Genomic DNA, 23871 nt, shown 5'->3' on the forward strand with positions numbered 1-23871 from the left:
ATACCAGGTCGAATATAATTTTAAAAAATTCCGAGCCGGGCCTTAAATTTTTAAATCCGGGCCGGGCCGGGCCGTAAAAATTTTTTTAAAAAATATCCGGGTCGGGCCTAAAAAATTTAAAACCGGGCCGGGCCGTGCAAATGGTACCTCTGCAGGTCTCTGACATATATAATGGATCAGGGAATAAATCCCCTTTCTTGACATTTAGATAATATTATTTCGAATATTTTTTCGTAAGATTTATTTTTTAAGGGGGGGGGGGGGGTGAGGGGGGAACTGATATATAATTGCAGAAAATTTTTTGGGGACATAAAATTTCCACCCATATTAATATAATATGCCATGAGCACTCACTTATATATTTATTTATCAAAATGAATTATTGCTAGTAGTGTACACGACTAACTAATAGTTTTAGTCAAAATATTCGACTAAAAACTTTAGCAACTAAATTAGTCTATTAGTCGACTAATTTGGTCGACTAATTTAGTCGACTAAAACGACTAACATAGTCGACTAAAACGACTAATATAGTCGACTAAAACGACTAATTTAGTCGATTAAAAGAACTAATTAAGTCGACTAAAAGAACTAATTAAGTCGACTAAAAGAACTAATAAAGTCGGCTAAATTAAGTCATTAAACATAACATAATCGTTATTTTTGAACATTTTTTAAATTTTTTAGGTAAAAATATATGTTGTAAAGATGTAAAAATAAAATTTCAGAGAAAAATATTAATTGTCATAATCGTTATTTTTGAAAAGTAAATAGGTAAAAATATATTTATTGTAAAAGTGTTAAAATAAAATTTCAGGAAGATGTACCATAGAAGAGTGACAATTGTCATAATCATTATTTTTGAACTTTTTTGAATTTTTTTAAAGTAAATAGGTAAAAATATATATTGTAAAGATGTTAAAATAAAATTTCAGTGAAGATTTACCATAGAAAAGTGACAATTGTCATAATCATTATTTGTGAACTTTTTTGAATTTTTTCAAAGCAAATAGGTAAAAATATATATTATAAAGATGTTAAAATAAAATTTCAGTGAAGATGTACCATAGAATAGTGACAATTGTCATAATCGTTATTTTTGAACTTTTTTGAATTTTTTCAAAGCAAATAGGTAAAAATATATATTGTAAAGATGTTGAAATAAAATTTCAGTGAAGATGTACCATAGAAAAGTGACAATTGTCATATTCGTTATTTGTGAACTTTTTTGAATTTTTTTAAAACAAATAGGTAAAAATATATATTGTAAAGATGTTAAAATAAAATTTCAGTGAAGATGTACCAGAGAAAAGTGACAATTGTTATAATCAATATTTTTGAACTTTTTGGAATTTTTTCAAAGCAAATAGGTAAAAATATATATTGTAAAGATGTTAAAATAAAATTTCAGTGAAGATGTACCATAGAAGAGTGACAATTGTCATAATCATTATTTTTGAACTTTTTTGAATTTTTTTAAAGTAAATAGGTAAAAATATATATTGTAAAGATGTTAAAATAAAATTTCAGTGAAGATGTACCATAGAAAAGTGACAATTGTCATAATCGTTATTTGTGAACTTTTTGGAATTTTTTTAAAACAAATAGGTAAAAATATGTATTGTAAAGATGTTAAAATAAAATTTCAGTGAAGATTTACCATAGAAAAGTGACAATTGTCATAATCATTATTTGTGAACTTTTTTGAGTTTTTTCAAAGCAAATAGGTAAAAATATATATTGTAAAGATGTTAAAATAAAATTTCAGTGAAGATGTACCATAGAAAAGTGACAATTGTCATAATCGTTATTTGTGAACTTTTTTGAATTTTTTTAAAACAAATAGGTAAAAATATATAAAAGATGTTAAAATAAAATTTCAGTGAAGATGTACCATAGAAAAGTGACAATTGTCATAATCATTATTTTTGAACTTTTTTTAATTTTTTTAAAGTAATTAGGTAAAAATATATATTGTATAGATGTTAAATAAAATTTTAGTGAAGATGTACCATAGAAAAGTGACAACTGTATATCGTTATGAGTGAACATTTTTAAATTTTTTCAAAGCAAATAGATAAAAATATATATTTGTAAAGATGTTAAAATAAAATTTCAGTGAAGATGTACCATAGAAAAGTGACAATTGTCATAATCGTTATTTTTGAATTCTTTCTAAGCAAATAGGTAAATATATATTGTAAACATGTTAAATTAAAATTTTAGTGAAGATTCCACAGAAAAGTGACAATAGCCATAATCGTTATTTTTGAACTTTTTTGAATTTTTTCACAGCAAATAGGTATAAATATTTATTGTAAACATGTTAAGTTAAAATTTCAGTTTAGATGTACCATAGAAAAGTAACAATTGTCTATTTTTCAACTTTTTAGCTGAAACGAGCAGACTTTTAGTTACGCCCCTTTATCTTATTGGGCGAGCTAGCTAAATAATATCAAAAATTACGAGCGGACCGGTTAAAAATTTTTTACTTTTAATTTTTATTTAAAATTTATCAGGTAACATTAAAAAATATATGCTTCATAAAATTTTAACATTTGTCCAAAGTACAAATAATTGTTGTGGATGTTATAAGTGTGAAAAGCTTATGAGATTAAAAAACTTCTTAGATTTTATTTGCATGGATGAATATCAATCGACGTGAATAAAAATATGATTTCACCTGTGGCCCAAAAGAAAAGAAAATTTAATTATTAAATTTTAAATGCACTGTTTGAAATAGGTAGCATCCACGTCAAGATTAAATCACAACATAAGATTAGATTAGGTTATGAGATGAGAGCACACTTTTTAATTACATAACCATTTAAATTTTAAAGTAAGTTTATTTATTTTTTATGGCCTAGCACCATTATTTTTTTGTACATTTCTTTAATTTATTATTTTAGAAAATAAATGATAAATCCCTCTTACGTTTCTCTTTCCCAATGTTATTTAAAATTTGTAACAATAATTTAACAAGATTTTTTGGTTCTTTAAATTATTTCATTAAAATGTATTATTTATATTATATTTATTATTTTAAATTTCAATGATTATAGCGCCGTAAGTTTTTGTATAAAATTTTTATTTTTAAAAAAATTTAAAAAAAATCTTTTTTAAAATAATTTACATTTATAATGAGTAGTTTGCCATTACTATGATGGATTCTCAAGAGATAGTAGAAGATGAAGTAATTTATATTAATTTTATATTTAAAACTAATAAACCCAATGTTTTATAAAAAAAAAGACCTTATTTAGAGATTTGGAGTTAGAAAATACTAATACTATTATGGATTCTCAACAGAAGAATGAAGATGATGTAAGTTTTAATATTTTTTTATATATTTAATTTAAATTATTATATCTAAAGTGTTTTCGGCCTGGGTTCAAGCCGGTTCAGAAGTTATTTAATATGATACCAATTTAGAGAAATGATAAAAATATTTTATTCAAAAATACTTCAGCCGACTCATGACTAATTAACCGGTTTGAATATGAGTCGTTTTGCCGGCCTCGGTCAACTATTTAGCAACAAAAGACATTGTGTTGTTAAAAAGACAGTTCGTCTCTAGACGTTATTCAAATTAGTTGATTAACTCAAGTCGACTTTTTTATAGTCAAAACAATTGGTCCCTTTATTTTAAACTCTTATCTATATAGGAGAGACTGGGGTTATTCGAACCAATTTTTACAAAATGGGCAGCTCCTATGATTAGATACCTAAATCTATATTCTATAAAGGTGCCTTATAAAAAATCTTAAGATTATAATTATTTTTTTAAATTTTATTTTTGTAAAAGTGATAATTTTGTTCAACAAGTCCCGATAGCAGGGTGAGGCAAACCACTTCAAGAGGCTTCCTAAACCATTGGTTTTTTAGGCCATAAAATATTGAAATGCATTTTTATTTATTAATAATGATATGTATTGAATAATTTTATTGTTCAAAATATGATATTACTTATAAATTGAAGCTAATAATATACAAAAATCGAAACTTAATTTTTGCTAATTTAATAAACATTTTGGACATAAAAAAAATATGAATTAGAGATTAAGATTTCTAAGTATTCCCAAACCAATCATACCTGTGATGAAGTACTTAAGTGCTTGAAGTCCTTTAAAAAAGGGAAGACAGGTGAATTGGATGGTTTTAGACCCGGTTTTTTTGCTGATTTAATTCAGTGCTATGATAATGGTTTTATTGACCCTTTGATGAAATGATTAACTAAACTTTGCAATAATATACTCTTATGAGAAGTTCCTCTTTGTATTCGTCCAATTCTTTTTGGCGCTCGTCTTGTTTCTTTAACCAAGCCGGATCACGGCGGCAAAAGACTTGTCTCGGATGTCTCGCGTGTTACCTCCTTTCCGGCTAACGGAAATACCGCACCCCTGGAACTCCAAGAACTCGATAAGTTTAATAAATATAGATTCCTCCCTAATTTTTTAATATTTATTCCCCTAATTTTTAGCGTTCTGGGAAACCCCGGTCCCCATTCCCTAAAGTTCTTATCAATTGGGTAGAAGAATTGCATTAAGGACAGGGGTCAAAAACGAGTCCTTTTCTCTTAAACAAAAAGTCCAATTCGAAATCCTTAAAATGTTTCTTCGAAACCTTCCTTTTCCTTCCTAGTTCAGCACCTATAATTTGCAAAATATTTTTTTTAGCGCCTTAAATCAGGGTTGTGCATTTGACGGGTCAAATAAGTTTCGGTCAATTGACCGATATTTGACCGGTAAAATATGGTCAAATTCATTATAAATTTTTTAAATTCATTGTCATTAAATAACTAACATTTAGCTATCCGTAGCAGATTTTTGTTCTGATTCATATTATTATTTTCTTTAATATTTTTTAATCAATTTTCCTGATGTCTTAGATCTTCAATCGATTTCTATTTTTATAAGAATATTAACCCAAATCGACCTATTTCCTTTAAAATAAGAAGTAGAACTAGGAATTATTAATTTCTTAATGTGGTGGGCAAAGTTTAATCTATTAACTTGAGGTCTGAATTGGTTGTTTTTGGAAATTACTACTTTCCTAATTCGCTGTATTAAACATGCTGTTTTTGCTATTGAAATTAATTATATCACTTAAAATATTTTGGTCATCACTATCTTGTAAAATAGCTAATTCTAGAATTATATCACATACTTCATTAAATTCACTACTAGTGAGATTCCCCTCTTGATATTGTTGACCCAAAAAATAAGCCAAAATTGTGATCAATTTGACCCTATTTGACCAGGTCAAATACTCCTTTGGTCAAGTGATTGATCAGTTGACCGACTTGCCAACCCTGGTTTAAATATTGATATAGATATCATAAATTATTTCTCGCGAAATATAGATATAGTAAATAATATTCTTTTTTTTCTTTCGTTAATCATTATTTTTTTTGATTTTATAACATAAATATTGTAACTTTCCTTATTTTATTATTATTATAAATATAACCATTAATATTTTTGAAAGTAAATGGTAAATTTTTTCTTAAATAAAAATAAAAATACCCCCTCCCCCCCCCCCCCCGTTTTGGTAAAAAATATAATTTAAAAAAAAACCATGAATTTTATTAATCTTAAATTAAAATAAAAATACCCCCTCTCCCCCTCCCCCCCGTTTTGGTAAAAAATATCATTTAAAAAAAAAAACAATGAATTTTATGTGCCAAAAAATAAAATTATTCCCTTCATTCCCTTTAGGTGCCAGCTAGGCGTTAACAAATTATAAGAATAAAAATAGTTTAAGTTATTTATTTTTAAAATTATTATTAAAAATATAAACAATTAAATATATTTTTAAAATTATGATCCCAAATTAAATCATTGAGAATTTAATAAGTTATTTTATTAATATTGAATTTATATATTTTATTTTTATAGTGTCTTATAAAATAATTATAATTGAAGGTAATATTTCGATAACAGATATTGATGATGGTGAGGATAATTTTAATTATTGATAATATAGATATAGATTCACCCACAAATGCACTCCACATAGAACTTGATAATATTCATGAAGGTGCTAATATACAGTTACTGCTTTATTAATGGCAGGTAAAATTAGTAAAAGAAAAATAGGGAGACCTTTAAATGAAACTCCTAAATTACAAAAAGGTTCTAGGTTATTTCAGGTAATATCATAAGTTAGATGATAATATAGGACATTGGCCAGAAGCATCCAAAACTCGAAAAAGGTGTAAACTATGTGTTAGCTTATATCCAAGGACTAAGTGTGAAAAATGTGAAATTTATTTATACTCTAACCAGAATAGAAATTGTTTCAAAACATTTCATAATAAATACATATATATTTTTTTATACATGCAATTCGCTCAATGATGTCAAATTGTATCGTGATTTTTTTTTTACCTGTAAACTATATTTTACATCCTTAGTGTATATTAATTAAGATTTTTTATAAAAAATTTTTGTTAGTTTTATTTTTAAAAGTCGAGTTTTAAAGGGTTAATTTAGAAATTAAATTTTAAGATTAGAATTTATTATCAATATAAGATATAATAATTTAAATTTTCATTATAATAAATTTTAATATATTTAAAAATGTTTGAAAAATATATAATAATACTATTAAAAAAAAAGAACGGAGATGGTGTGACGCAGGGAAACAAAAATGAAAAAGGAACGTAAGCGTTGTCTATGATAGCTCTTTGGCTAGAAGGCTACCATTGAAACTGATATAATTAGCTTTGTGAATCGCTATGGATAATCGTTGACGAAGAAAAAAACCCTCTCGAGGTTCTTCTGAGAGTTTGCTGATTTGTGATCCTAAGTTTTTGAAAAATGCTAAGGCGAGTTTGCCGAAGGTGCCAAGAGTGGTTGATATGATTGGGATGAAGCAATGATCGTTTATTATTTCTGTGTATTTAGAAATTTTAAGTTGTTCCTTCTGGTCAAGGATGTTGATGGCGTGGTTGGATGGGGCCAAGGGGTCAATACAGGAATAGTCCCATACCAAAAGTTGGCCTCTCCTCCATGGGATTTGAGAGATCCCATCAGGACGTTTACCGTCAGATCTAAAAAGACCCTGTGGTTCTAACGTGGAAGGAATTTGGCCGGATTTCAGAGCATGTTGGATGATTGTATTACATTGCTTGTGTCTGATGAATCGTCCATTGCAGGAGCGAAAATGTAAACTATGTCTACCCTTCGAGTCAACTGGCGAGTTGCACCCTGAGCAGATGTGGGGGTGAGTGATGGAACAATTTAGACGAATGCCGATGGCATAGTAAATTCATTGTTGGATAGTTGAAGCTGAAGATTGGTAGATGGGATGGCCTCAAGAAACTCATGTCCCGTACCATTGAGCAAGGAAGAGAATAGGGTGCGGTCGATAGATTGCATGCTAGATAAGAGAGTTTCAACGCAGCGAGCAACCACTGGTGCATCCCAGTCTTTCTGTTTATGGGTTGTGGGGGGATGAGAATCAGCATTGATCCTTATGGAATTTTTAAGTTTTTTTTCAAAACTAAATTGATAGTAAGTATAAAGATACTGTAAGCACTGGATTACGTAGTAATTAACAAATATATATTAAATGGTAAATTTTTTTAAAAAAATATTTTTTTAAAGGGAAAAGGCTAACATTTTGAACGTAATTTTAATTATTTTTATATCATTGAACTAAAAATTAAATTCTCTATCCAAAAATGCTTAGATTTTTTGGATTGTGATTTTAATTCTGAGTTCATTGATATAAAAATACTTAAATTTCCTTGGATGATACTGTGTATTTTTTAAATGTTTTACGTTTTTGTTTTTACACCATTTAATAAATTCATTTGAAATAAATTGTGGACCATGGTTATACTCATTTTTCTAATCTATTTATTCAATTCTTACTTGAATCTTTTATTCTATCGATCTCGATCCATTATAAGTATGCATCAATTCCTACCAGAGTCATTTTGGGTCGATTTTTCCCCAAAAAATTAACTCAATAAGTACATTAACAACATTAACTATACACAATATTTTATAGAATCAAAAGGCCGATAGTTTTCACAATGCAGTAGAAAATAGTTATAAAATCATAAACAATGAAGGAATCAATATTCGTGGGTTTGACACAGATTCAGATGTAATATATTTCGATAGTATAAAATTTTAACAATTTTAAAAATATATAATATAATATAACCTTTTTTTTTATAATAACAATAAATCACAAATGATAAAATATATTTTTTATGTATAAATAATATATAGATAGAGCCTTTGACTAGCCAAGATGCTATTATATGTGACTTATCACAGATTTCAGATATATCTACATCTAGTAAGTTAAATATTTCGAATGTATTCAAGATGACTCCGACAAAATCTCGCCGAAAGTGTATATACTGCAATACACATTATAGTTTAAATACAGCCTCAAGTATGTATTATTAAAATCGATTATAATATATTTTTAGCAAATTTAAAAAGGCACATTTCTAAATCACATTCGCATTTAAAAATGGAAAACAAAAACAAAAACAAAAAAAGACATTCATTAGTGGGGATAAGAAATTTAATATCTCATGAAAATACGCAATTGAATAAATTAATTATGAGATATATTATAAAATGTAACATCTCATTTAATAAAATAGAATCTCCATATTTCAGAGATATCTTCTCTTTTATATTTAAAAATGAGAGAATATGGTGCAGGCAGACGGCTGCTGTTAAAGATTTATATAAAAATCTAAAAATTAAATTATTAAAGACCTTAAACAGGTCAATAGTAAAATCTGCCTTACAACGGACATATGGACCGGAATAAACTCAATATCTTATTGTTCTATAACAATACATTATATTGACAAAAATTGGAAATTTGTCAATTTCCTACTTGATCTAATAGATTTACCTCATCCATATACGGGTGAGGAAATATCAAATAATCTTATCCTCTCTCCAATCGTTTGGCATACAAGAAAAAATAATGTCCATTACTATCGATAATGCAAAAAATTTTCTCTCCTCTGTGTCTATTATGACAAAATTTTATATAGATAAATACGGTTATTGTCTATATAGCATTAGATGCCTGGCTCATATATTAAATATAATAGTGAGCTCAGGAATGAATATCATGAATGAAAAATTGGAAAAAATAAATAAATTCGTTAAAAAGTTGCATAATTCCCCCAAATTTATGAAGGAATATAAGGAATTATCAGGTGGGACTCGTATACCACTTGATGTCGTCACAAGATGGAATTCCAAATTCTTAATGATTTCCATAATTAACAAAGTAATAACAAACACCATTTTTAAATTTAATTTTATATTTAAAGAATATTGATGTGGTAAATGATTTATGCAAGAAAGGCAGCCTTCCTGATAATCAAATTATTATAAATAATGAAGAGGCCAAATTTTTAAAAGATATTGAAATATTTTTGAAACCATTCTTCAATATTACCCAAGAAATATCCTCAGATACAAATTCTACAATTGGTTCGGCAGTTTTATTTATAGATGAAATTGTCAAAACACTAGAAGATGTTAGTGAAAATCATGAAAACGAAACATTTAAAAAATGCTGCTAGTGTTATGTTAAAAAATCAAAGATATATATGAAACACATAAATACTCTTTCAAATTATATATCGTGCTTGTTAGACCCAAAGACAAAGAAAAAATTTTTGCCTAAATTTATAAATAATCCTGATTATTTTAAAAATTTCGAAACGTTATATATTAAATATAAAAGTACAATGTCAGGATCGTCAGCGTACGATTACAATGAGCCCGATATGGAAGCCATGCCTTATTCTGTGCCTATACATAATAAACTAAGAAGGTAAATATGATTACATAGTTATATATATATTGTCTTTATTATTTAGGGCTAATTATAAAATTCCACAACATGGCTCAATATATCCAACTTTGTCTTTAATGGCCAGAGACTTTTTAGCTCAGCAAACTACGAGTGTTGCCAGCGAAAGAATCTTTAGCAAAGCGGTGGAATTCATGACTAAAAAACGTAACCGCCTTTCATCCATCACTTTGAAGCAATGTTTATCTATTGATTGCTGGGACATAGAACTTTTATAATGATATTATATTAACATTTTTTAAATCTATATATTTCCGCGTATTTTAATAAAAATTTTTTTATATTATGTGTACGTTTATTTATTAATAAATTGAATTAAATTAAATGCATCTTCCTTTGAATTTTTTTTATCATAAAGAATGCAGAATTTTTAGTTATTGAAGCGATATTTAATCATGGGTAAAAAAATGTGAAATAAAAATTTAAATAATTTTTATAGACTTTTCGTCTTGCCCTGCCCATATAAAAAAATTTAAACCACGCTCGCCCCCATATAAATTTAAATATGCCCATTCTTCACTCGACTAATTAACAACACTATTTGCTAGGTTATACTAAAAAAATTAAATGTAAATTGAGAAGAAAAAAATTGAGAAAAGATCCGAAAAATAAAGATTAAAATAGAAAATAAATGACCAATCCCTCCACCGTCTCTCTCTCCCATTGTTATTTAAAATTTGTAACAATAGCAAGATTTTTTGTTTCTTTAAATTATTTTAATTAAAAATGTATTCTTTATATATTTATTCTTAAATTTCAAAGATTATAGCGCCTCGATGGCACCAGTAAGTTTTTTTAAAAAAAAAATTTTTATTTTAATAAATGGTTGTCTCAACGCTACACCCTTACTAAAAATTTCATAATTTAGTAAGCATAAAAAAATATTCGATTTAAATTATGATCAAAAATATTTATGATAATATAAAAAATTATTTTTATCATTTACTCATATTATTTGTTATTATCATGCAAAATGAATCCAAATTTTGGTTAGGGTACCTTTTCAGGGGAAATTATTTTTGTTATTTTTTTATGTTATTTTTTGTTATTTTTTTATGCGATTTTTTGTTATTTTTTTATGCGATTTTTTTTTATGTAATTTTTTTATGAAAGCTATTGTATTTATGTTATTTTTTTATGATTGGTTCATTTTCTTATTGGTTAATTTTTTATTTAAGATATTTTAAAATTAATATATCTTTTTTTATTTAAGATATTTTAAAATAATTTTTTCTAAAATTTAAAATTCGTACAATTATTTAAAGGAAGTGATGGGGGCAAATAAGGGGGAAGGCTAGGGGTAAGGGGTAAAATTATTAGATTATGTACAATGCGGGTAGGTTTGGGGTTAAATTTTTGATAGATGAAACTTCGCTATTTAAAATTTATTTGGTTGATTCTTTCTATACAAACTTAATATGATTTCTTCTAAACAAACTTAATACGATTCCTTCTATATAAACTTAATATGATTCCCTCTATACTAACTTAATATGATTCCTTCTATACAAACTTAATATGATTCCTTCTATATAAACTTAATATGATTCCTTCTATACAAACTTAATATGATTCCTTCTATACAAACTTAATATGAATAATTTTTTCTAAAATTTGTATAAAGAATTTAATTTTTTTTAGTGATAACACTATAATTAAAGGAAGATTCCAAAAATAAATAAAATTTAAGCATAACAATCGAAATAATTTATTCATTAAATTGAAATATACTATTAAAATTTATACAATCATTAATAAAATGAATAAAAACATCAAAACGATTTAATAATCTATATTTTCGAAAATATCTATATTCAAGAAGATATTCATGAATATTATCCCGATCCCCATGTCTTTATAATTTGCCTTTAGATCCCGCCACAGCCTCTCGACTTTTGAGTGTGGATCGATCTGTCATTTGGATCAACAAAATTTTGCGAATGGTTGATCCGATAGTGGAAATAGTTTGAATTTTCTAGCCGATTATATCTAAGATAAATATATTTACATTTATCACCACTTTTGCTTTATTGAAAAAATAAATTCACATACCCTAACCACGAGTCAGTCATTATCGTGGAATCTTGCATAACATTATCTTTAACCACACGATAGGTGGTATCTTGATCTCTTGTTGTGGTGGCACTTAAAAATATCTCATTTGTTTCCCGACATATACCACCAATAATCCATATAGCCTCGGAAGTCAAATGCCGACCACGGTTATATTTACGCTTCCATACATGAGTTTCATCAATTTCAATAACGTGGCCAGGCCCCCCGATCTTTGAATGATTCGAGGCTATATGGAATCCACATACCTTTCGAAATTTTTTAAACCTATATAAGTGAAGTAAAAAACCATATTATACTTTAGATTATCATCTTGAAATTGCCTTCTTATCATAATCTAACTCTTTCGAAGCAGTTAAAATTTTATAACGGCCTAAAAATAATTTTGTTTAATATTTTTTAAAGAATTGGTACTTATGTACAAGTACACTAGTCTTAAAAATCTCCCAACATCATGAATTCCTTCAAAAATGGAATCTAAAAATTCGTCATTTATGATATATATATATATTAATATTACCTTTCCATATTGAATACGATCTACGACACCTACTGCATCGATATCGTAAACTCTTATAGTTTTTTTCAACCTGCATTACGGAATTGCAACAGGTATGTTGTATTCCAGGCGGTATAAATTCATTATTTAGACAAAAATCATAAGCTTTCTCATCATTTTGAGTATAAACACCAACTTCAAAAATATTCATTTAAAAAAAAATGGAAGGAATTATATAATATATATTGGAACTAAAAAAAAGGGAACCAAAAAAAGATTTATACCAAAAAAAAAATTAAAAATGGAAAGTTTCGTCTACCAAAAATCTTACCCCTAGCCTTCCCCCTTATTTGCCCCCATCACTTCCTTTAAATAATTGTACGAATTTTAAATTTTAGAAAAAATTATTTTAAAATATCTTAAATAAAAAATTAACCAATAAGAAAATGAACCAATCATAAAAAAATAACATAAAAACAATAGCTTTCATAAAAAAATTACATAAGAAAAAAATCGCATAAAAAAATAACAAAAAATCGCATAAAAAAATAACAAAAAATAACATAAAAAAATAACAAAAATAATTGCCCCTGAAAAGGTACCCTAACCCAAATTTTTTGTGTTCAAAAAGCGTTCTTATTTTTTTTTAAATACCTTAAAATAACAATATTTATTTATTTTTTAAATGTTTTTTTTTTATATGTATTACATGATTTTTAAATAAAAGAATTAAGATAACATATAATTTTTACGTTGATAAATCTTATTTTGAACCTTTGCGCAAATAAACAAAAATATCTTTTAGTTCAATCTCCACTAAAAGTTCTCATACACAATGGCGTAGCCAGGATTTTTTTATATGGAGGGGGGAGGGGTTAAAATTTTTTTTTTTTGGGGGGGGGGGGGTTCGCCTCCCAAACCTCCCATTTTTTTGAACACATAATTGCTAATATTTTTGGATATATTTTCATATAACAAAATTTTAGGGTATTTTATTATATATTTTACATTCCTTTATTTAATCATGTATATATTTTTATTAATTAAAATATTTTCAAAATGTTGATATTTTATATAATACAGATTTTAATATTAAAAATTATAATGTATAAAGACTCAATTTTAAAAAAAGTAATTTTTTTACAATTATATAAAATATGTGTAATTCTTATGCAAATAATGGTATTTAAAAAAATATGATGATATTATCTTATAAATAATACTTTTTTTACAAAAAAAATGATTATATATTAAAACTAATAAAATTTTATTGCTAATTTTTGATTTGAATTTAAAATGAGAGATTACTTTTCTCTGAGATTTTGCTAATTCATCTAGAATCAAATTTTTAAAAAGTTTTTCACCGGTTGTGTTTCTTAAATAGGTTTTTAACCTTTTTAAAGTTGAAAAAGACATTTCATTGCAGGTACTAATTGGCAAGGTAGCTAAAATAATTAATAATGTTTTGATATTAGGCAGGGAATCTAAAATGCAATTACACATGGAAAGGGCCTGCAAAGCATTTTTTGGTCTCAAAGAATACCCTATTCTGTCAAGAGTTTTATACCAAAATTCGACATCACAAAGTAACTTATCATATGAACCTACGAAATCATCAGCATAAAACTCTGAGATTTTTTTTAATATCCTCTCGTGTTTCAAGTGTAATCAACAGTTTAGACTCAACCGGCAAAAGAAAATAAAAGCTTTTAAAATATAATTATGACTAAAAAATCTTTCTTTTAATTGAAATAAAAATTTATCAATAAGGGGAATAAAAATGTATATTTTATAAAAATCCCCAATCGTAGATGCATCAATATTTTATCGATTGAATTGTCTAGAGACTACTCTAGGTTTAAAAAGTTCAATTCCAAACATATTAGCAATCTCTACATTTTCATATATTTCATGAAATATTTCATCCACATTCTCTCTGATATTTGTTAATATTAAAACAATATCCTTTGCTCTATTCATAATCTCCCTTAAATCCAAATCAATATTTTGTAGCATTTTGCTAAAATCATATGTATAATTAAATAAAAAATAAAATCATTGAATTGAAATTAAAAACTGTGGCTTAATAATAGCCTGCAGAATATTTTCGGCATTTGCTGAATCTTTTTCCTTGCTTGATATATAAAATTCTAGTGCTGCAAAGACAACATCATATATTTCAATAAAGAGTTTCACCGACTGTTGTTTTTCGATGAATCTCGTCGGACAAAATCTTTTTAGTTTTTATTTTTGATTTTTTGAGTCAATATCATGATACGTTTCAATAAATAACTCCCTTTTTTTGGGTGGTGTGAAATAGCTGCAAACCAAAAATAAATACTAAAATAATCAAATGTTATATATTATTATTAATAAATTTAAAACATAAAAATCAAGCGTTTATTAAGAATTTATTAAATTAAAATTAAAAAATTTTAAAAAAAAAATTTAAAAAAATTTTTTTTTTTCCATTTTTCATAGCCACTGCTCATACAACTAACATTAAAAAGGATCCTAATTTTTCTTCGTCTATATTATTTCTCAGCCTATTTTTTATAATTTACTTAATGTTCTCTCGCAATTAACTTAGTAAATGATAAAGAAATGTATTTATATGTGAAAAATAAATTAGTGTTTGCACTTGTGTGCATATTGTAACTTTTAGGAATTTCATACAGGCATATTAAACAATTGTTACATTTATTATCACAATTCACATTCTGAGTTATTACCTTATTCTACTTTTTCATTAGACTCCTCACCTTCTCATACGATATCATCGTCCGTTTCATTTAATTCTGCTATTAAATCTTTGAATTCACAGGCAAATGAACACAATTCGTTACGTTATTTAACATTCAATATATTTGTTGTGTCCCTTTTTCCAAGGCCTTTTCAGAAATACCTTTACTATTATTTTTATCAAAATGCCTTGGATAAAATTGCACATTCAAAATAAACTCTTTTTGCAGAAAACCGTTCTGATGTTTATAATTTGATCAATTATATGACGAAATACTTCGACCCTATAATTTCAAATCAAATCCAACAATTTTTTTTATCTCATTATTTCTTCCAACGATAACATCCACAACCGTTATCGATAATCTGGTATTTAAAAAAAAGTTATGAAGAATATGTTTTTTAATGTTTACCTAATAGACTTTAAATAACAAATAAAAGTTTTTTATTAGCTTGCCCATTGTTAAAATTTTTCAAAGGTCCGTTAGCACTTTTTAAATTATTATCCCAATTTGATAGAAGGGCGTGGGCTAAAAACCAGATGATTTGGGCAAAAAAATTCAAAAATATTTTAAATAACGATTAACTGAAAAATTTAACATGTTTATAATATATATATTTACATATTTGCTTTAAAAATTTTCAAAAAGGTTCACAAATAATGATTATGACAATTGTCACTTTTCTATGGTCATCTTCATTGAAATTTTAATATAACATGTTTATAATATATATTTTTGCTTATTTTCTTTAAGTTCCAAATAAGGATTATAACAATTCTCACTTTTCTATGGTACATCTTCACTGAAATTTTAATTTAACATTTTTACAATATATATTTTTACTCATTTACTTTAAAAAAATTCAAAAAAGTTCAAAAATAACGATTATAACAATTGTCACTTTTCTATGGTATATCTTCACTGAAATTTTAATTTAACATTTTTACAATATATATTTTTACCGATTTACTTTAAAAAAATTCAAAAATAACGATTATGACAATTGTCACTTTTCTATGGTACATCTTGACTGAAATTTTAATTTAACATTTTACAATATATATTTTTACCCATTTGCTTCAAAAAAGTTCAAAAATAATGATTATGACAAAAATTTAAATTTAACATGTTTACAATATATTTTTACCTATTTGCTTCAAAAAAATTCAAAAAAGTTAAAAAATAACGTTTATGACAATTGTCACTAGAGATCTGCAAAGTTAGGCCCGGCCCGGCCTGAATAGGCATCGGGCCGTGCTCGGGCCTAATTCTATTTAAAATAATCGGGTTCGGGCCGGGCCGTGCCGTGCCTAATATTTTTAAAAAAAATTCCGGGGGTCGGGTCCGACCTTGGATATTTTTTTAAATATATCTAAATTTATCCATTTTATATTGAATTTTTTATGTCAAATAAAAATATTTGATTTTATTTTTTGAAACTAAACTACATATAACATATGTCTTTTATTTTGATATATTATAAAGATTAATTTCTATATTTAAATAAATTCGGGCCGGGCCGGTAAAATTTTTTAAAAAAATTTCGGGTTCGGGCCGGGCGGGCAAAACTTTTCGAAAAAAAATAAAAAATTTCAGCCTGGGCTTGAAAAATTAGGCCCGATGCAGATCACTTATTGTCACTCTTCTAAGGTAAATCTTCACTGAATTTATTTTAACATCTTTACAATATATATTTTTACCTATTTACTTTTAAAAAAATCAAAAAAGTGAAAAAATAACGATTATGACAATTGTCACATATCTATTACGTCAAAAAATTTCAAAAACTTTAGAAATAACGTTTATGACAATTGTCACTTATCTATCACTGAAATTTTAATTTAACATATTTACAATCTATATTTTTACCTATTAGAGTCAAAAAAATTCAAAAAACTTTAAAAATAACGATTATAACATTTGTTACATATCTATGCTGAATTTTTACTTAAACGTATATACAATCTATATTTTTACCTATATGGGTCAAAAAATTTCAAAAAACTTTAGAAATAAGGATTATGACAATTGTCACTTATCTAGGGCACATCTTTATGAAATTTTAATTTAACATATTTACAATTTATGTTTTTACCCATTAGCGTCAAAAATAAACTAATATGTTAAAAAATACAGATTATGATAATTGTCATTTTTAGAAAGGAACATCATCATTGAATTTAGTACTTACATCTTTATAATATAAATTATATTTATATCCTTTTCTGTCAAAGATTTCATAAATGTTAAAAAATAACATGACAATTATCACAAAGACGATCATGTAAAATAACTTATAAAAGTTTAATATAAATATTTAAAAATAAATTATTTAAACTAGTTCTTATATACTAAAAATATAGATAATTTTACAAAAATGATAAAAATAAACTTATAAATAAAAGATTTCAATTAAAAAATTGTTTATTTAAATAAAATTTACAAAAGAATTAATAAAAAAGTTTATTAACAAAAAAGAAAAAATCATTTAAAATTCAAATCAAATCAAATTTTGCTTAAAATTTGGGCGTGAAAATCATTAATTAATTGTAACAAAAATGATATTACTTAACATTGCAGCCATTTTTTTATTAAAATCAAATAAATATTCATTTTCATAATATATTATAAAATAAAAAATAAAAAATTATATCATTTCTTTAAAATATAATAAATATTTATATATAAATAAATTAAATTATTTTACTTAAAATAAATTAATAATAATTAATGCTTGTAATTTCTATTTACGACTTACTCAAGTAAAAGTCTAAATTAAAAAAAAAATTTGTAGTTAATTAAAGATAAAAACTAATTTAAAATCACGACTTGAGTCAACTTGAGTTCACGACTTGGGTCGACTTGAGTCGACTTGAGTTCACAATTTGATACGACTTGAGTTCACGACTTGAGTCGATTTAAGTTTACGAGTCGAGTTGACTTGAGTTAACGACTTGAGTTCACGACTCGAGAGTTTAGAATCAGTTTTCGACTAAGTCGACTCGACTCAGTCGTTTAACAACACTAGTCATACCTATCAAGACCAAGAATGAAGACTTTCAATCAAACCATATTAAAGTTAGCCTTTATTTCATACCCATATCAAAAAAAAATTTTACACCCCCCCCCCCCCTTCCCACCATCACCCCCCAGATAAGTCATACACAATCAAGATCAAAAATGATAACTTTCAGTTAAACCATATTAAAATTAGCTTTTATTTCTTACATATATCAAAAAAAATTATTTTTTACACCATCTCCCCTTCACCCCACTTATACCTCTCAGAACAAGCCATACCTATCAAGACCAAGAATGAAGACTTTCTGTCAAACCTTATTAAAATTAGCTTTTATTTGATACCCATATTAAAAAAAATATTTCTTACACACCATACCATAATCCCCAAACCCCAGACCAAGTCATACCTATCAAGACCAAAAATGAAGACTTTCAGTCAAACCTTATTAAAATTATCTTTTATTTGATACCCATATCAAAATTAATTATTACACCCCCCCCCCCCCCTATCCCATTCCCCAGACGAAGTCATACCCATCAAGACCAAGAATGATTACTTTCAGTCAAACCATATTAAAATTAGCTTTTATTTAATACTCATATCAAAAAAAATATTTTTTACACACCCTAACCATAATCTCCAAAACCCAGACCAAATCATACCATCAAGACTAAGAATGAAGACTTTCAGTCAACATATTAAAATTAGCTTTTATTAGATACACATATCAAAAATAAATATTTACACCCCACCCCCCTTCAATAACACAACCCAGAACAAGTCATACCCAGCAAGACCAAAAATGAAGACTTTCAGTCAAACCTTATTAAAATTAGCTTTTATTTGATACCCATATAAACAAAATCTAATTTATACACCCTTCCTTCACCCCCACCTTCTAGGCCAAGTCATACCCATCAGGACCAAGATAGAAGACTTACAGTCAATCCTTATTAAAATTAGCTTTTATTTGTTTACCATATCAAAAAAAATTATTATTTACACACACCCCCACACCCCAGACCAAGTCATACCCATCAAGGCCAAGAATGATAACTTTCAGTCAAACCATATTAAAATTAGCTTTTATTTGATACCCATATCAAAAAAAAATTTTTTTACACACCATTACCATAATCCCCAAACCCCAGACTAAGTCATACCCATCAAGATCAAGAATGAAGACTTTCAGTCAACATATTAAAATTAGCTTTTATTTGATACCTATATCAAAAAAAATATTTACACCCCCCCCCCCCCTTCCATACATTCCTCAGAACATGTCATACCCCGCTATAACATAAGGTTTAAAATTTGATTTCCGAAATAAATAATGAAGATGCTTAATTTGGGGCATCATTAGGAAGAGAAAAAAATTCTCTACCGTTATACGTTAAAATAATTTTAAAAAAAATTAATTTTAGGTGTTTTTTATTTTTGGCGCCATATCTACGGTCAATAGCTGGAAAACGGTGATGGTACAAATCAAGTTTGAAACGGTACAAATCGGGTACAAATCAATCCCGTTTAAAAATTAAAAAAATCTCAAATTTTTAATATCGGGGTGCGGGGGTGGGGGGGGCTAACTTTACGCTATAATATAAGGTTTAAAATTTGATTTCCGAAATAAATAATGAAGATAAAGCTTAATTTGAGGCATCATTAGGAAGAGAAAAAAATTCTCTACAGTTGTACCTTAAAAATATTTTAAAAAAAATAAGTGTTGAGTGTTATTTATTTTTGGCGCCATATCTTTAACGGTCAATAGCTGGTAAACGGTAATAGTACAAATCGAGTTTGAAACGATACAAATCGGTACAAATCGGGTACATATCAATCCCGTTCTAAAAATTTGAAAAATCTCAAATTTTGAATATCGGGGAAGGGGGAAGGCTAACTTCAGGCTATAATATAACGTTTAAAATATGATTTCCGAAATAAATAATGAAGATAAAGCTTAATTTGAGACATCATTAGGAAGAGAAAAAAATTCTCTACCGTTGTACGTTAAAAAATTTTTAAAAAATCTAATTTTGAGTGTTTTTTATTTTTGGCGCCATATTTTCAACGGTCAATAGCTGGAAAACGGTGATGGTACAAATCGAACTGAAAACGGTACAAATCATTCACTATCGACCTATTCACTTTTTATTTTTAAGTTCAAAAATTGGGGGGGGGGCTGTCGTGAAGTTGGCCCCCCATTTTGTTCTTTGAATATCTCAAAAACGGTGATGGTACAAATCGAACTGAAAACGGTACAAATCGGGTACTAATCACACCAACTGATAAACCATTGAAAATCAAAAATTGTGGGGCCAACTTCACGGACCTTTATTTATATTATATTTTTTGTTTAAAATTTTTTTTTTTTTTTTTTAAATTCTTATTTTAATTTATATTTTAAAAAATTTTCTCTTTCCAAAAATAAATCTCTTTTTTAAAATAAAATTTACAATTATAATGAGTAATTTATCTTTATATTCTATTTCAAGCAATGCCATTACTATGATGGATTCTCAAGAGATAGTAGAAGATGAAGTAATTTATATTAATTTTATATTTAAAACTAATGAACTAAATGTTTTATAATAATATTTAGAGTTAGAATTCATAACAGAAGAATGATGATGTAAGTTTTAATATTTTTTTATATATTTAATTTAAATTATTATACCCAATTAGTGTTTTCTGCCTGGGTTCAAGCCGGTTCAGAAGTTATTTAAGATACCAATTTAGAAAAATGGTAAAAATATTTTATTCAAAAATAGCATGACTAATGAACCGGTTTGAATATGAGTCGTTTTGCCGGTCTCGCTCAACCATTTAACAACAGAAGACATTGTGTTGTTAAAAAGACAGTTTACCCGACTCAGAGTCTCTAGACGTTACAAAACCAGGGATGCGAACCCGGCAAAATTTAAGCCCCGGGTTCGGTTCGGTTTATGAATATATTTTGAACCCGGGTTTGGTTCCGGGTTTAGCTCGGGTTTAAGAATTTTTGAATTGATATTAAAAACTAGACATAAATTTGGTATAAAAATAAATTTTTTATTTTATTTATAGGCAAAATACATTTAAAAATACAAAACAGTCACAAACCTTGAAATAAAAGAGTTAAAGAGGATAAATTTTAAATAGCAATGATTTCATAGAATTAAAAAACAGATATATAAATTTAATATCAATTATAATATACACTTCATTAATATATATTAAAAATTAATCTGAACAAAAAATAAATCAATATAATAATTTTTACTTTGACTTGTTCATTCCTTTAATTAGTAATATTTGAGACTAAGTTAAAAATTAATAAATGGCGTGAATGTATTTAATTGCTTTAAATTTATTTAACACTCCAATAGGAATCTTTAAAAATAAATTTTAAAAAAAATTAAAAAATGGCGTAAATGAATTAAGTTGTTTAAAATTTATTATCACTTCACTTAAAAGGTATTATGATAATATTATAAAATCTCAATTAAATTATTAATATTTGAATTTACAATTATACAAATATCTTAATATATGATTTTAAACAATACACTGAATCCGCTTGAACCCGGGTTCAATAAAATTCCTGAGTTCGGTTCGGGTTTTAAAAATTTTATAAATAGGTTCAAGTTCGTTTCGGGATCTGATTTTTTTATCAAAAACCCGGGTTTACTCCTCCAGGTTCAGGTTCTGTTCAAATCCCTGGTCAAACAATTGGCATCTTCTTTATTTTAAACTCTTATCTTTATAGGCCAATTTTTACAAAATTGGCAGCTCCTATGATTGGATACCTAAATCTATATTCTATAAGTGCCTTATAAAAAATCTTAAGAATATAATTATTTTTTTAATTTTAATTTTTGTAAAAGTGATAATTTTGTTCAACAAATGGGTGAGGCAAACCACTTCAAGAGACTTCCTAAACCATTGGTTTTTTTGTATAGAATAATTTTATTGTTCAAAGTATGATAATACTTATAAATTGTAGCTAATAAAAATTGAAACTTAATTTTGGCTAATTTAATAAACATTTTGGTAAAAAAAATATGAATTAGAGATTAAGATTTCTTAGCATTCCCAAACCAATCATACCTGTGATGAAGTACTTAAGTGCTTGAAGTCCTTCAAAAAAGGGACGACAGGTAGGTATGGTTTCAGACCCGGTTTTTTGCTGATTTAATTCAGTGCTCTGATAATGGTTTTATTTACCCTTTGATAAAATCATTAACTGAACTTTGCAATAATATCCTCTTATGCGTAGTTCCTCTTTGTATTCGTACAATTCTTTTTGGCGCTCGTCTTGTTTCTTTAACCAAGCCGGATCACGGCGGCAAAAGACTTGTCTGGGATATCTCGTGTGTTATCTCCTTTCCGGCTAACGGAAATACCGCACTCTTGGAACTCCAAGAACTCGATAGCTTTAATAAATATAGATTCCAATTCTTTTATATTTATTCCCCTAATTTTTAGCATTCTGGGAAACCCTGGTCCCCAATCCCTAAAGTTCTTAAATCAATTGGATAGAAGAATTGCATTAAGGACAGGGGTCACAAACGAGTAAACAAAAAATCCAATTCGAAATCCTTTTCCCTCCTAGTTTAGCACTTATAATTTTCAAAATATATTTTTTTAGCGGTTTAAATCAGGGTTGTGCATTTGACCAGTCAAATATGTTTCGGTCAATTGACCGATATTTGACCGGTCAAATATGGTCAAATTCAAATATATGTTTTTTTAAGTTAATATTTGAATATAATAGTAAAATGAATCTATATTATTAATATTTTAATTCATTGTCATTAAATAACTAACATTTAGCTATCCGTAGCAGATTCCTGTTCTGATTCATATTCAATATTATTATTTTCTTTAATATTTTTTAATCAATTTTCCTGATGTCTTAGATCTTTAAATGATTTCTATTTATAAAAATTAACCCAAATAGACCTATTTCTTTCAAAAGAAGAAGTAGAACTAGGAATTATTAATCTCTTAATGAGAATGGTGGGCAAAGTTTAATCTATTAACTTGAGGTCGGAATTGATTGTTTTTGGAAATTACTACTTTCCTAATTCGCTATATTAAACATGCTGTTTTTGCTTTTGAAATTAATTATATCACTTAAAATATTTTGGTCATCACTATCTTATAAAATAGCTAATTCTAGAATTATATCATTTAAAATTGATTTATTGTTATTATAAAAAAAAGGTTATATTAAATTATATATTTTTAAAATTGCTAAAATTTTATACTATCGAAATATATTACATCTGAATCTGTGTCAAACCCACAAATATTGATTCCTTCATTGTTATTTTCTACTGCATTGTGAATACTATCGGTCTTTTGATTCTATAAAATATTGTGCATAGTTAATGTTGTTAATGTACTTAGTCAAAAACTGAGTTCGACCCAAAATGACTCTGGTAGGAATTGATGCATACTTATAATGAATCGAGATTGATAGAATTAAAGATTCAAGTAAGAATTGAATAAATAGATTAGAAAAATTGGTATAACCTACAATGGTCCACAATTTATTTCAAATGAATTTATTAAATGGTTTAAAAACAAAAACGTAGGACATTTAAAAAATAAACCGTATCATCCAAGGTAATTTTAAGTATTTTTATATCAATGAACTCAGAATTAAAATCACAATCCCA

The sequence above is a fragment of the Gordionus sp. m RMFG-2023 genome, chromosome 1 (genome assembly GCF_954871325.1).
Source record: "Gordionus sp. m RMFG-2023 chromosome 1, tfGorSpeb1-WG-v2, whole genome shotgun sequence".
Classification (NCBI taxonomy): Eukaryota; Metazoa; Nematomorpha; class Gordioida; order Chordodea; family Parachordodidae; genus Gordionus; species Gordionus sp. m RMFG-2023.